Source organism: Sciurus vulgaris, assembly GCF_902686455.1.
Source record: "Sciurus vulgaris genome assembly, chromosome: 13".
Lineage (NCBI taxonomy): Eukaryota > Metazoa > Chordata > Mammalia > Rodentia > Sciuridae > Sciurus > Sciurus vulgaris.
This window is the reverse complement of record NC_136474.1, coordinates 33,850,489-33,865,403: the sequence shown is the minus strand read 5'-3', so window position 1 is coordinate 33,865,403 and position 14,915 is coordinate 33,850,489. Positions and strand designations below refer to the sequence as shown.

The 14,915-nt window shown below is 40.6% G+C and overlaps 1 protein-coding gene and 1 pseudogene across 10 annotated transcripts in view; one reads left to right on the top strand and one right to left on the bottom strand.

The window, feature by feature from the left end:
- Nucleotides 1-14,915, bottom strand: part of MTCL1 (microtubule crosslinking factor 1) — a 132,439-nt gene that overhangs the window by 64,743 nt on the left and 52,781 nt on the right. The gene's annotated exons all lie outside the window — the stretch shown is intronic.
- On the top strand, nt 888-11,888 carry LOC306642724 (NHP2-like protein 1; annotated as a pseudogene). The gene is made up of 2 exons (XR_013766863.1): nt 888-5,723; nt 6,532-11,888. The product of XR_013766863.1 is annotated as an NHP2-like protein 1 (transcript).

The window sequence follows — 14,915 nt, the reverse complement described above, 5'->3', positions numbered from 1 at the left end:
TATAAGCAATCAACAGATATATTAAAAAAAGTTCAACATCTCTAGAAACAAGAGAATACAAATCAAAACTACCCTAAGATTTTATCTAGAATGGTGATTATCAAGAATACAAGCAACAATAGGTGTTGGTGAGGATGTAGGGGAAAAGGCACACTCATACATTGCTGGTGGGGTTGCAAATTGGTGCAGCCACTCTGGAAAGCAGTATGGAGATTCCTTAGAAAATGTGGAATGGACCCACCATTTGACCCAGCTATCCCACCCCTTGGCCTATACCCAGAGGACATAAAATCAGCATACTACAGTGACACATCAATGTTTATAGCAGCTCAATTCATAATAGCTAGATTGTGGAACCAACCTAGATGCCCTTCAGTAGATGAATGGATAGGGAAACTGTGGTATATATATACAATGGAATATTATTAGTCATAAAGAATAAAATTATGGCCTTGCAGGTAAATGGATGAAGTTGGAGAATATCATGCTAAGTGAAATAAGCCAATCTCAAAAATCCAAAGGCCAAATGATTTCTCTGATAAATGGATGATGATACATAATAGGGGGTGGAGCAGGGAGGGGGTGGGGTTAGGAAAAAAAATAGAATGAGATAAACATCATTACCCTATGTACATGTATGATTACGCAAATGTGTGTGACTCTACTTTGTGTACAACCAGAGAAACCAAAGTTGTACCCCATTTGTGTACAATGAATCAAAATTTTTAAAAATACATTTATACTACCTATCAAAATTAATTCTATATGAATTACAACTTTAGAAGAAAAAATCATAAAAGAAGTAGGAAAAAACCCCATGAATTTCTATTTGTTCTTGAGGCATGGCCTTTATAGACACATAAATAAAAGAAACATCCAGGGGGAAAGATTGATAGATTGTTGAAAATTTTTAACTTTTTTTATAACAAATGAAAAGAGGCAAAGGATGAACTGGAAAAAAGAATTTTCTAACACATGACAGACAGAAGAGTAGTAATTTGCAAGCAACAGGATAGCCATCTTCACAAGAAAATAAACAAATAGCCAATAAATACAACTACTAGTAATTGAAACAGGATACCATGTGTTTTCAGTTAGAGATTTATAGAATCAAAAAAGTAGGCCACCCAGCATAAGCAAGCACCCTCGGAGATGGCATTTCATGCAGATGAACAGGTGTGGGAAGCTGGGCAGGGCTCGAAGCAATCCTGCCTTAGAGAAGACATGTCTTAGCATGGTAACCCACCTCTGGGAAGGCACCCTGAGGACACAGGCAGGGTAACATAAAGGATTTACAGGTTAGAATGCTCTTCAACAGCACCTGTTGTGACAGCAAGTAAAAATGTTGGAGTATTACAAGGATCTTTTTTCCCATTATTTTATTGTGTACATTTAGGGTGTAAGTGATAGTTTGATAGTCTTATCTTGACATGCATGCAAATACTGAAGTGATTATTACAGTCAAGCAAGTTCACATACCCATCATCATCTCTTGGCAAATTACCAGGATACAATATAGCATTGTTAAACACAGTCCTTATGTTGCACATTAGGTCTCTACACACAATGATGCTTTCTAAGAATATTGAAATATGTAAGAAATGTTCACTGTACATTAAAAAGAAAATGTAGGTGACAAACAGCACATGTTTGTATCTCAGTATGGTTAAAATATTTTACAGGTGCATGTTAGGAAACCGGGCTGGAGGAAAAGGCATCAAAATGTTAAGTAGGGATCATCTTCAGTTGATAGAATTATAGGGAATTTTAATTCCCTTTTTGGTGGCTTTTCATAGTCCCTAAATTATCTGCAGTGTGTGATATTTCCTTTAAAACAACAGAAGAGCAGGGTTGGAAGTACAGGTGCTTAGCATGTGCAAGGCCCTAGTTCAATCCCTAGCACCTACATAAATACATAGGGGGAAAAAGTCATAAAATTAATAAAATTTTTATTTTAAAGATATCAGAATAAAGAAACTATCACTGATCTCCTATGTAGGGTAATAGTAGTGTTAGCATTCATCAGTTTCCTGGGTCTTTTCCCACAGTTGATATTGTTTTTATTAGCCTGGTCCTTCAGGTACAACCTATATGCCTATGGTTGGAAAAAAAGACCAGGAAGTTCCCTGATGGCTGGGTAAATGGGCCAGGTACCACTCTGCACTGCAGGTCTCCAGGCATATGGTCCCCTGGCCAAGAACCAAGAGGTCATGAGTGACAACTGCCATGCCTCCAGCAACACCCACCTGCCCAGAGTTGCCCAAAGTCCTGTCCAACACAGAGCACTGACAGCCAAGGACTGGGAGGAAGTGGATGCAGATCTTGAGTTTGGAGACCCTGGATAATTTGTGTGAGCATTATGCAGTATGGCCAGTTTATTCCTTCGGATGACTCAGTGATCCAGTGATCCAGTGAAGTGTCTTCCAAGAATAATGAAAGGAAAGGGCAAATTCAGACAATCAAAAAAAAAAAAAAAAAATCCAGAACAGGAAACTGTTTATTGATTAATTCTACAGCAAATCAGCTCTACATTCCTTTTGAAAAGAGGGGAAAAACCTTAAGTTTGTGAATCTGAATTGAATTTATCTAAGGCTGACGAATTTGTTGAATATTGAATATGATTAAATAAAACATGAAGTTAGGCAATTATTTGGACTTTCATGCCAATTCTTTTCTTTTATGTCAATTCTTAATGCTTCCTATTTTTTAAGCCAATATCTTCCAAGTAATTTCAGAAAAACTGACAAGCTCTCAATTGCTAAAGTGTCTCAGAGACAGACTTAAGGCTTAAGATTTAGATTGGTAATAAAAGGAGGCAAATAAAATTAGGAAACTGCACAGGATGAGTCAGTATGGGAGAGAGGGCACAGATGTAGGCTGATGATTTTAAGAATTCTTACAAATTCTAATTGTTTACAAAGTCTGTTGTTTTGGTTGGATTAGAGCACCCAGAGGAATAAAATCAGATTGAGACATCTTTTTTTTTTTTTTCCTATTCGGATGAGGTTATCAAGATTCTGTTACTCATATTAAAATTCTCATTTAAGAGCTATGAGAGGTGAAGGATGAGAGTGATCAGCTTCTACAGCTGGAAACACTAAGTCCTGGCTGGGAGATACCTCCTCCCCTTTTCTCCTCTCTTTTGTCTCTTCAATGGCTCCCAGGGAGACAGGTCTTCCTCCTGCTAGGGGCTCACTGCACCATACTGCAGTTCCCCTGCAGAATCCAAGACACATAAATCCACTGTTGGATTCAGTGGAAAATCCTGCCAAGTCATAGTGCAAAGGAAACCCTTTTTGCTAGGTCCTGTTAAGAAGCCAATCATAGTCTTGAAGAGTTGTGAGCCAGCAGAACCTCAGCCATGACTGAGGTTGATGTAAAATTGAAGGCTTGCCCCTTTGCAGATGCCCACCTCACCAAGAAACCATGGAACCTCATTTAGCAGTCATGTTACTACAGTCAGCTTCGGAAAGGAGCCAATGAGGCCACCAAAACCCTCAACGGAGGCATCTCTGAGTTCATTGTGGTGGCTGCAGATGCAGAATCCCTGATCATTCTGCACCTCCCACTGCTATATGAAGACAAGAATGTGCCCTATATGTTTGTGCGCTTCGAGCAGGCCCTGGGGCAGGCCTGTGGGGTCTCCAGGCCTGTCACTGCCTGTTCTGTCACCATCAAAAAAGGCTCTCAACTGAAGAAGCAGATCCAGTCCATTCAGCAGTCTATTGAAAGGCTTAATCTAAGCCTGTAGCCTCTGTCCTGCTTTCCCTGACAACCTGCCCCCACCAAGTTGTGTACCATACTATCTATCTCAGCATGAAGTCAGCAGCTTTCTAATATAAAATATTATATTAAAAAAAAAGTCGATGATATCCACCATCACCATCTGTCTGGCACTTACTCATGCCAGGAACAATGTTAAACTCCTTACTTACACATCAGTTATGGACTAGAATGTTCATATCCCCACAATTCATATGTTGAAGCTCTAATACCCAATGTGATGGTATTATGAGAGAGGCCTTTGGGAGATAATTAGGTTTGGCTGATGTCCTGAGGGTGGAGCCCACATAATGGGATTAATGTACTCATAAGCAGAAGAAGAGACTCCAAAGCTTCCTCTCTCTACCAAGGGAGGTTTCATTAAGAAGGCAATCGTCTGCAGGTCAGGAAGGAGCCCTTACCAGAACTCAAACTGCACTGAAACTATGATCTTGCACTCTGCAGCTTCCAGAACTGTGAGAAATAAATCTCTATCGTTTAATCCACCCAGTCTATGATATGTTGTTATAGTAGCCCAAACTGAGTAAGACAATAACTAATCTAAATCTTACAAGGGGCATACATTAACAGAAAAGAAAAACACAGTCAGCAGTCAGTTAATGTTTGAAGGTCCCTCCAAATTTGGAGATGGGACACTGACCTGAGGCTAACACCAAGCCTGTGGTCTTGATCACATACCTCAGCTACTAACACCAGGCTTCCAGGGCTCTAGTAGCCCTATCTCCCAAATTTGGTACTGTTTTTTTTTTCTCCAGGTTTCTGAGACTTCAGTTGCTGAATTTTTCTCATTGAAAACAAAACAAAACAAAAATCCCTGCCTTTGTTTAGCAAAAGAGCACAAAGAACTATTATAGGAATTGTTGCAAATTGCTAGGCTCACAAGGTACCTCAGGCATGGCTATGAAATAGTATTTGTTGGCACTCTGGTGATTTCTGAAAGGATCTAAGGCTGCAGACAGCAGAAGTCCTTATTTGGAAAAGTAAGGAAAGAAAAATATCATCAGTGGGCAAAATACCACAAAGTCAATGAGGAAAATTATGTTGAGACATTTTAGCTAAAGAAAAGTACAGCAACAAAAGCATGTGGCTGTGGATTCAGTGGCTAAGGTCGCAGAGGCAACAGCTTGACCCCAAGTCACAATGTCCAATGCCATGGAGCCCACAGGGACAGAGACCCCCGCACATTCAACCTATCAAATGCCACTTTCTCCTGGTAAATGAACACAGTGATAAAAATGGCAGGTCACTTATGAATATTTGGGGAATAAAACACATTTGCCTCACACTGTGGGCTGATCCACTGACTTATTTAAAACCCTGGAGACATATATCTTGAAAAATAAAATAATCCAAAGATGATAAAGTAAACCTGTAAATTATAAAAAAAATATATACAAAGAGAAAAGTCAAAAGTCATGGCCACTGCAAAACCATAAGGATACTAAAAACAAATTACCTCCTTCAAACTTAAGAATCCCAGTTCTGAATGCACATACACATGCAGGCACTCAACAGCACCATCAAGCATTACATCATTTAGGATCTGCATTTCAGAAGCTTCTGATGACTCCCTCAAGGGGGGACCAAAAAGTGGCTCTTGCACAGTCATGAAAGTTGAATCTAAAGAAATGCATGCCATTGGCCTGTCAGAATTGATGATAAGGCTATGCAATTTTAAAAACATAATCTGTCTTCCCTCTGATCTACTGGAAGGAAATACACCAATCCATCAAGAGAAGCAAATTACTTCTTGGTTAAATGAAGCACAACATAAGAGAAGGGCTTTGAAAACAAAACCAAGTCAAAAAACAATGCAAACAAATATTAAAATGTTGTCCCCTTTTCAAGGAAAACTCATCACTCATTTTTTCAGATTTATGTGATGTAAAAAATACACATATATAGTACTTTAACTTTCAAACAAAATTACATATAAAAAAGTTTGTTGGGGGCTGTGCCATGTTGGCGGCGGCGGGATGGCGCCTGATCACATCGGCAGCGAGGAGGTTAATTGACATAAGCACACTCAGGTGATTTTCTCGTCCACACACACAATGTATGCGCATGTGTTCTCGAGTACTAATTGTCTGCTCAAAGCGTCTCACCTAATCTTTGTGTAAGAGGTGTGGCCCTGCTCTCTGCCTCCTGGAGGTGATATAAGCGTAGGCGGAGCGAGACAGAGACACAGCAGCCATTAGCAGAAAAGCAGTAGAAGAAGATACACGCGCGGCAGCAGCCAGAAGAAAGAACAGCAGCTAGTAGGGACGGACAGCAGCCATTAGCAGAAAAGCAGTAGAAGAAGACACACGCAGGGAAAAGCAGCTAGGAAACGCGAGACAGCAGCGAGTAGGGGCAGCGGCGGAAGGCAGATCGCGGGAACGGAGAACTGAGACGCATCACTAGGGCACCTTGGGTGGACGTACCCTTAGTTCACAGGATGCAGGACTTTAAGGTGTAGCAAGTCTCTTCCTCCAAGCTCTAAGCAAAGCCTGTCTTTCTCTCAAAGTCTCTCTTAAGCAAAGTCTCTTTCTCTCTGACAAGCGGGGTCTCTCTCTCTCTCCTCTCAAAGCAAGTAAGCCTCATTTCCTCTATCCTCTATAAACAAACAAGCAAGAAAGCAGTGCACTAAAGAGAAAGATAGAAGTGCCTCAGTTTCCACTCCACCACCCATAAGACCCGTGCAAGTTGTTGCTGCAGGCAGTGACAAATATCCACGGATTTTGTACCGCAAAGAGCCAGCAACAAAAGTTCTTTGTTAAGTATGAACTATTCTTTAAGACTCTACCAGCACATCTTATGTACACTTTAATTTGACTCAGGGCATCCTTCTAAATAACAGAGTACACTGTTACACTAGTAAAATTTCATGTGCACATTTGTCAAAACTCGTAAATCAACTCAAAAAAAGTTTAAGCAAAAATTGAGCTCTGATTAACAATGTGTTTTTAGGGAAAAGTGAATAAATGTCTAATTTATTTTCAGATATTTCAAAAGATGGGTTAACAGACGAACAGATGAGTAGATGTGTGATAAATCAAGAACAGTAAATGTTAATGTAGAACATAGGGTGGGTACATGGGTGTTCACTATAAAATTAAGCTTGCTATATGTTTGAAAATTTTAATAGAATATTGTGACAAAAACATTAAGCAGATGTTTTCAATTTCATTGATAACAGTTAACATAACATTGCACAGCCATTAACTATTATGATTACTAAAAAATTTTAAATACCTGGGAAATTCTTTATGAAACATCAACATTTTAAATGCAGGATAGAAGCATACTTAATATAATCTTAACAGGATTAAACATTTTTGTCTTGGAAATGTTTGGAAGCTGGCAGTTAAAATGCTAATAGATTTTATCAATAAGTAACAGAATTATGGGTGGTATTATTTATTTATTTATTTATTTTTTATCTTCCAGGAGTCAAAATTAATAGATGCTCCTTGAACTTCTGATGGGGTTATGTCCTAATCGTAGATTTAAAATATCAAAAATTGAAAACACATGTAGTGTACCTAACTTACTGAGCATCATAGATGAGCAACACAGGACACAGTAGAGGGTTAGTCATTTCCCCTCGTGACTGTGTGGGTGATTAGGCAGGGCACTACCACTGCCCAGCAATACCAGATATGATCAGACTGCACATCAGTCTGGGGTAAGATCAAACTCAAAATTCCAAGTTTGGTTTCTATTGAATGTGTATTGTTTTTTTGCACCTCTGTTAAGTCGAATGATCCTAAGTCAAACCATCGCTAAGTCAGGAACCATCTATATTACACTTTCAAATAAAAAATGATGTTATTTTTTAAAGACAATGGAACACATCTATAAAGCAAATACTCCAACACCTCTATGAAACCTTTGCCCTGCCTCACCTGGCAAGGATGCACAACACTGGTGGACTCACACCAGACAGAAATAAACAGGAAATTAAACCAGAGGATTAACCCCCCGCAGGATTAGCTCCATGCTACTGGGGATCATCACATACATCTTGGCACAGAGGACAAAGTAGTGACTAATGGACATCTGGGGATAGCAAATGGAACTATGAAACACTAATTGCCTTCCAGGCTGAAGTCTTACCATCCGAGGAGCTCTCCTACCAGGCGAGGCCTAATAACATCCTGTCTGACTTACTGACCTGTATCCGCCTAAGATCTTTGTTATATGGAGTCACTGCTATGTCCCATTAACCATGCACCAAACTGCTCAGAAATATCAAACATGTCCCTGGCTGGCATCCTGCATAAAAGCCACTCCTGTCCCTTGGGTAAATTCTCATCTTCAAGCAGTGGCTCCTTTGATTCCTACCTTCAAATCCTTCAAATATCTACCAGGACACACTCTTTTAAGTGATTTAGGCTGGGGGCAGAATTTTTGCCCCAGAGTTTCATGATTCTTATGGAGTAAAAGCCCTGCTGCCCCTCTCTCTGTTCTCCATTAGTCTTTACATATCCTGGGAATTGCAGATGATTCAATTAGGGAAGAGCTGTAACTGAGCTACAGGGGAGGAGCAGGATGCTACCTGCTCACAGAGCATGAGAAATCCCCAGAGGCCCAGTGCTATTCAGAGGCTGCAGAAGGGGTTGGTTTGGCCTTCTAGCTGGGTCAGTCAGTGAGGGCTTGAAATAAACATGCTTCCAAAAGAAGGTTCCTCTGGAGCAGAGGAAAGTCATCCAAGAACAATACCTAGCCTCGGGGCTAAGGATGGGCAAGAGCAGAGGGAGGGGCTGACCTGGCTGGCACCTGCTCACTCTCAGCTGTCCTGCTGTGCATTAGCTGAGGAAAGAGCCTGCAGGGGTGGGGATACAGTTGGGAGCAGGCTTTCTGCAGAAGAACACAAACAACCCTAGCTTCACATGATGAAAATCAAACAAGGCAGTTTTATTATCTTCAGAGCTGCCTTCTTTAAGTGAACACGCAGGCTAAGAAGGTTGACACCCCAAACTGAATATTTCTGCTAGCATATGATTATATTTATGAGACAGAACATCACACACAGTGTTTAAAAGCATGATCGTTGCCAGACTAGGTGTCCCCACTGCAGCCCTTCAACAGCTAAAGCAGACAGTCACCACCTACTCTAGTCCTTGCTCCAGGACCCAAGGTCCCACCTCTGATACAGATGATGACCCCAAGACAGAGACTATGGAGGATCCATCTAACAGCCTGGTTCTAATAACTCATGCCTGTTGAGGACAGAACATGGTAGACTAGCTCACAAGACAGAAACCATGTGCCCAAGGATGGAGGTGGCCTCATTAGACATCATACTGTGTGCTCCTGCAGAAATGCGGGGTTGGAATGCATAAGAGCTGCACCTTGCTCCTGTATGGAATCTGTTTTGTGCTTTTATAACTGTATCAGTCTAGCTCTTTGTCTTATAAATGACCCCAAATCTATAACTGGCTTTTCACATAAAATTGTGTTCTCAGAAAGTCACTTATTACCAGATCTTTATCTGCAAGCTATAAAATCCTGGAGGGTCTTGTGTAGGGATAGAAGAGTAAGAGTGTGCACTATTGTGCATCAATTTATGAGGGTGGCTCCTCCTGGGGCTAGATGTAAGTCCATTTGTGCAACCAAGTTGGATTCTAAAGGTTCTTGAGTAGACAGGAGGAAAGAGGCTCAATCAGGAAGTACCATCTGTCTGAAAGCCTGTCTTGCTTCCTTCTCTGATGTGGCTGACGTGGCTGTCTGCTGGGGCAGACTGCATGTCTCTCAGTGGGCATGCCTAACTCTGAGCTATTACCCAGCAAGGACTAAAGCACATGTTCTAGGTCCTTCTAATACTTAGATTCTCTGACTGTTATTTAGTAAAATCACTCCTACCCAAAACAGAAGAGTAAGGCTTCCCTGAAGCATGTGGAAGAAGCCCTTTACCACTGGTGTTCCCACACTTTGTGCTAATCAGTGCAATCATTCTCCTAAGGATGGACAGTGTGAATCGTGGTCCCTCCCTCACTAACCCACGAGGAAACTAAAGCTCACAAAGGTTAACTGCCTTGTCCAAAGACGTGTGGAGCTGGAGTGGATCCTTGCTTTGGGGCACTCTGCTCCACAATGTCACAGATGTTTCTTAAGCACACATGGCCACCAACAATGCTGAGACTTGGCATCGAGATGTCTTTGCTTTGCCAATCAGTCATCTGTTCAATCAGTCACCTAGCTCCCCTTGGGAAAGCTCAGCATAGCATGATGCCTTTGTGCAGTCACACTGTGTGTCCATCTTTCTCAGGCCTCTATCCCTTTCACTGGCAGCCAGAGGCAACGCCAGTCACAGACCCAGCCCTTACCACCTCTGCGTCAACCTTCCTCAGCATACCTGCCTGACCACTTCAATGTTTGTTAAGGAAACAAACATGCTTCAGAACACCACCTGGTGTTCAGAGGGAGGTCTCTGGAGATTTAACTGACAAGTGGATTGCAGATAGGGAAGTGCCGGGAGAAAGGCTTTCTTTTTAACACATCCTGCTGGATCAGTTGACTTCTCTTGGATCATGCTGCTTAAGCTTTGAGCCAGCAATATAGCATTTTGGTCACATACCTCTGGTACCCACTAACTGACTTTCTCTCCTCTTGGGTATTTTATGTCTTCTTTTTTTATTACCTAGAGTGTAATAATACATCTAATCTCTTAGAGTTGAAAGTGTAATTTCAACCAGTTGCTAAAGCCTCCACAATATGCCTTCAGAAAAACTTTGAAAATTAAAATTATAGTTTGTTTCATATTAGATGGTCAACTTCATTCCGAAATTGGCCCAATACCTTCAAGAAATCTTCAGTTTTCCAGTCATCATGTGAAAGCATATAAGCTCTGTGGGTAAAAGAGAAAGGTGCACTAAGAACACAGGATTTAGGTTGGGGGTGCAGCTCAGTGGCAGAATGCTTTCCTATCATGCATAAGACCCTCAGCACTTCAAAAAAGAAAACCAAACCAGGGACTTCCTGTCCAAATCTAGGCACTCTTTTGGTGGCCTGGGACTAGTTTCTGAGCTCCGAGTACTTCAATACTCTTATTTATGAGTGGAAATAGCAGTAAAAACTGCCATATAGGAAGTGTTCTTATAAGGACTAAATGAAATAATATGCTCAATGAGTCATAAACATAAAAAGGAAACATAAGCCTGTCAAGCAATTATGATTCTCTTCTTGATTAATATTTTTAAGTGCTAGCTGGGTACAGAACACAGGTATGAAAGTCCCAACTACTTTGGGGGGCTGAGGAAGGAGGATCACTTGAGCCCAATAGTTCAGGACCAGTATGGGATAACACAACTCTTAAAAGAAAATAATAACTAAGCTGGGCACAATGGTGCACACCTGTGATCCCAGTGACTCAGGAGGTTGAGGCAGGAGGATCACAAATTTGAGACTAGTCTCAAAAACTTAGTGAGGCCCTCTCTTAAGTGGCTAAGCACCCTTGGTACCAACCCCTCTCCCAATAAAACCCAACAACTCAAGGTTAATCATCCTATACTTTTATTTTTTTATTTTGGAAAAGCATAGAAAAATCCATTATTAATCATTCTAGTTTTCTCTTTAGAGGAAAGTGGGGGAAAGTTTTTTTCAGTCTGCATGGAAATTGTGTATCTGGAGTACAAATTTTTTTCAACTGTGTGATTTCTGTATCTGGAACAGAATTTAGATAATCTAGAACCCTAACTTCACATCACAGGTCACATAATGTCTATTGTTAAAATGCCCTACCATTGTCTATTAATAATTCATAGGAGAAATTCTGATTTAACCACAACCAAAACCATCTCCCACGATAAATAAATATTATTTCTATCCTATCTGAGAAATAGGTCAGATTTTCCACAATGCAATTAAGTACATAAAGGGCCAATGGCAAAAATGGTTTCACTCATGATTTATGGGATGAGTCAAATCACTAGGAGAAAAACAAGGGTGTACACTCACCCCCCACTGTTAGGTCCTACTGTTAAAGAAGAGAGTCTCTTCTTTGTGACTGACAAGATTTCTTTCCTTCAACACATTAAGATAAAATGAACAATGAGGCTGAGAGAGATAGGCTAAACTGCAGGACACACTTAAAGCACTAAGCTGAAGAAAGGGAAATAAAGAGAACACAGCTCCTGCCTCTGGCTTTAGGTGGAGACTGAGACACACAGGTTGACATGGAATGGGCTGGACAGTCTCCTCTTTGGTTGTGGCATCAGCCAGATGTTCACGTTCCAGATGTTGGAAAATAGAGGAAATTTTTGGCTTACATCCTGTGGGGCTTTATGACAAGTTAAACCTTCATGTTCTGGGTTGGTGCCATGGGAGGAGACCCCTGTCAGGCTGCCTTTCATCTGGCCAGGATGATCCTCCCTCAGCCTGCTCCTTTCTTAGACGTTTTATTGCCTTTATGTCTAACTCCCTCATCATTTCTGGGTTTCAGTTCTGTTTTCTTCCACACAACTGAAAACCAGACAGAACAACTCAGCACAGACTGTCTGTCACAAGGCCTCCTTCACTGGGGACAGACACTGGATGTTTTGTTCTAAAAGAGGGCATTTTGAATGGTCCTGGCTGTGAGTTAGCCTTCTAGGGTGGCGAATTTCTTTGCACATTTGGCAGGTAACTTTATTCTATCAGATGTATAGAAGACTTTCTAGGTACCAAAAAATAATTAATAATGAAATTGATAAGGAAGACAAAGAATATACATAAGAATATACAAAGAATACATATACTGAAACATAATATGTGGTGAGGAGGGGGGGAGTTGATGATGACCATCGGACCTGCACAGAAGGAGCCACTGTGATGGCATGGGGACAGAGATGCACCCTCCCATTCTCTGAGATGGGAACTGGAGGAGAAGAGGCTCTTTCCTCACCCTTCCTAATCAACTTTTTCAATCAATTTCACATTTCTCTTCCTCTCGCCTGTCTCCTATAGAACCTCAAGTCTCATTCTTTTTCTCTGTCACTGACCTGCCACACCTTGTGCTCCACACACCAATGTCTTTTTGTTCCTCCATTTTGGCCACCATCACTATTGCTCATGTTTCCATTCCTGTGGGGATTCCCAGGAGCCCACTCCCTGCCCTCGAGGACAAAGTCACCATTCTGTTGAATCTCCATAGTGGTGGTGCCTCCACAGGGTGACTCTTCTCAATCAATCCTGAACCATTTAATAATGTTGGAAGAGTGCAAGAAGCCACAGTGACATCTCCCTCTAGTTTACATGTTACTCTGCACTTGCAATGTGGCTGCTTCTCTAGCTGACATACATGTTCTGTGTTGTACAGCATTTGTAGGTATGTGGTCAGTGTTATCTATAGAGGTCAGAATGCAATGCCAGGTACTTATATTCAATGACACGTGGATACCTTTCATCTGCTAATCTCAGCCCACAGAAAGATACCACTTTAAAACAACTCAAATAGATACTTGTAACACCAATATACATAAATGTATTATTTACAATAACCAAAAGGTGACAGCAATCCAAGTGTCTATCATCAGATGAATAGATAAACAAAATGAATTATATTCAGTCATAAAAAGTAATGAAATTCTGAAATGTGGATTAACTTTGAGAATACTGTGCTAGGTGAAATAAACCAGACAAAACCAGGACAAAAGCTGTATGACTCCACCTATATGGATATTTATATGACATACCTAGACTAAACAAGTTCATTAAGACAGAAGACGGAATTAATGTTACAAGGGGCTGGTAGTGGTAACAGAGTTATGGTTTAATGGGTACAGAATGGCTTTGGGGGATGATGAAAATATCCTTGAAACAGTGGGGATGGTTGCCAAACTGCTGAGTATATTTCATGCCACCAAATTAAATGCTTAAATGGGTTAAAACTTCTACGTATATTTAGCACAATAAAAAAAGTTTATTACATCCATAATAGTCTATTTTAAGAATTGTAAAGAGCACTCTCCATGAAACTCTACATATGGATTGCTACAGCTTACATTTTGAGTGTCACTAGCAATCCCATGATTTACTGCACTTTCCACGCATGTAGTACTATACGTTCTTCTTTCCCTCCTTTTATGGCCAAGAAGCTAAGATTAGCTAGTTCTGTTTTTAATCTGTAAAATACACATTCAGACAGACTCATAACTGTTTATAAAATGTTCTGAACAAGGCAACTTTTAAACACAGACCAAAACTTAGCAAGTTTTCTTTTCAATCTTCCTTTTATTTTTTTAATAATGGTACATATTTTAAAATTCTACTTTCTTACACCTCTTTCAAGGTAGTTTCTCCTCCACTGACATTTCAAGGCCATGAAACTTTGATAAACTATTAAATGTATGGTTTCTTCATAAAAAGTAAATAATTTCTCATCCCCTGATTTATTTCTGTAAAAAATTTTCCAAAATTTGCCAGGAAATACTAGTGGGACAAATTTTGATTGTTGATAGAGTTATAAAATCTTAAAACTTTCTAGAAGTACAAGTTGTGCACTTGCAGGAGTACCTTCCACAATACTTTATGTGTGCGTGCACACACACACACACACACACATACACACCACTGTTTCTCATGGAAATATGGAAAGAAAAAATGAAGGAAGCAAAGGCAACTGGAAAGAATGGAGGTGAAAAGGAACGTAAGACAAGACAAACTTGAAATATTACATTTGATTCCTAGGTATAGTTCCAGCTAACCATCTCCCCTAGCCTCTGTATCTCCTGAAAAGAGCTCTCTAGTGAGAAGAGCTTTCTAGCAAGAATAGCTTTCTAGTTGGGATAGGGACAGGATAATGAAACACACCCCAGAGGGCCCTTCATAAAGAATGGCAGGTATATTAACAAATATACTGTTTGCCTTGTATGTCTAATAATTCGTGCCTTATGGCCAAACACTTTGTATTCAAGAACTCGCCTCCCAACAACACCTTAGGAGGCAGATATTGTTGCTCTCTTCTCACATATCTGGGAACAGGCCCTGAGAAAATAACTCTCCCATCCCACAGTCAGAATCTGGACCTGGTCTCTTTCCTTAAAGCTCTAGTTTCTCCACAGCTTGGTCCTGCCTCTCAGAGGAGGGAGCCTGAGAAGAAAGCAGGTCAGAAACACAGCAGGGTCATTCACCTCCATGCTGATGGCTCTTATGGTTCAGATGATGTGTGA